The following is a 1,902-nucleotide window of genomic DNA, read 5'->3' as shown; positions in this document are numbered from 1 at the left end:
CTGAGAACCTGAAACACTGAGGAAGCCCTCTGGGTCAGTAGGAAATGTGTGAAGAAAGAAAACTCAGAATACACAAAGAAAAATTTTTAGCAATGATATTCCGGACTGGTTGTGTGATGAAGAAATAGGAAACTTTCCTCCTTTTTTATTTTCCTCCCCCATATTTATCCCTTTACAGACTCCCAAGGTTATTAACTGAGGAATAATACCATCTGCACCATCAGAGTCAGTTTTGAACAATGTAAAGTGTAGAGCCAGATAGGACCGGCTCCAGTCATAGCTGTGCTATTACTGACCAGGTAACCTTGAGAGATTCAGTTAACCTCTGTAAGTCCAAGCTTTCTATCTGTAAAATGGCAGTGATAATAACTACTTAATAAGGTAATCCTGAGAACTAAATTTATGTGAAGAACTTATTACAGGGTTCAAACTAGTAAATATTCAATAAATGGCTGTGTTATCACAACTTGGCAAGGTTATGGACCAAGCAGGCAATTTGTGGGCTGATCTAAAAATGCAACTATGTTTCTATGGGAAATTTCCATATTCCAACCAATTGCCTTTGATACGGTCCTCATTACACAAACGTTTAAATACTAACTTTAAAAATTCAGTTTATTGGGCTTCCCTGGTGGCGCAGTGGTTGAGAGTCCGCCTGCCAATGCACAGGACCCGGGTTCGTGCCCCGGTCCAGGAAGATCCCACATGCCGCGGAGCAGCTGGGCCCGTGAGCCATGGCCGCTGAGCCTGCGCGTCTGGAGCCTGTGCTCCGCAACGGGAGAGGCCACAACAGCGAGAGGCCCGCGTACCGCAAAAAAAAAAAAAATTCAGTTTATTTACATATATATAATAGAATATTACTCAGCCATTAAAAAGAATGAAATAATGCCATTTGCAGCAACATGGATGGACCTAGAGATTGTCACACTGAGTGAAGCAAGTCAGACAGAGAAAGAGAAATATCGTATGATATCACTTATATGTGGAATCTAAAAAAAAAAAAAAGATACAAATGAACTTATTTACAAAACAGAAACAAACTCAGACTCAGAGAACAAACTTATGGTTACCAGGAGGAAAGGGTGGGGGGAGGGATAGTTAGGGAGTTTGGGATTGACCAAAAAAAGAAAATTGCATATCACTATATTTTACACCTGTGACTTATATAATATTATACATCAACTGTACATCAATAAAAAAGAAAGAAGAAAATTCAGTTAACTTTTTAAAGGAATTGCTGATCTTTCCAACTGCCAGTCCTTTTTACTTATTCAGCTACCATCTTAATCTCACAACTAATATAAACTCGACTCTAAATTGAAAGTTCCTTAGGACTGTCTTTATTAAATAATCATTTATTGAGCATCTATATACCAGTAACTGGATATAAAAATGTGCATACAATACAGTTTCTTTCCTAAATTCTACTTAGGGAAAATGACATCCAAATACAATCCAATATAATGTGTATTATAATAAACGTGTGCCAAGAAGTATGGGGCATAGTAGAAGATATTCATTTTATTTGAATTGATAAGGAAATCTTCATAAAGGGGGTGACATTCAAACTGGACCAAATGTGCATTGAAGTCAATACTAAATGAAACACATTAGGGAATAGAAAGAAATATGTGAGCTGCTACTGCAGGGAAAGATTCATAAGTGGACTATGATTTATTTGGACCCTGAATTCAGAAGATAAGGATAAAAGATGGAACAGCTTGGTATGCATGTAATAGTAAGATATACTATTATTAAATAGTTAGCTTGTTGATGGGAAATAAGATTGGAGAGGTACTACCTTGGAACTAGATTTTGCAGTGCCCTACTAACCAGCAAGGAAGTTCCCTGGACTTGAAAGTTCCAACAACTTCATGCAATATGCAAGAAAAAGAAGCATTG

The sequence above is a fragment of the Mesoplodon mirus genome (assembly GCF_964341445.2).
Source record: "Mesoplodon mirus genome assembly, chromosome: 6".
Classification (NCBI taxonomy): Eukaryota; Metazoa; Chordata; class Mammalia; order Artiodactyla; family Ziphiidae; genus Mesoplodon; species Mesoplodon mirus.
The sequence above is the reverse complement of the archived record's forward strand: the minus strand, read 5'-3'. Positions refer to the sequence as shown.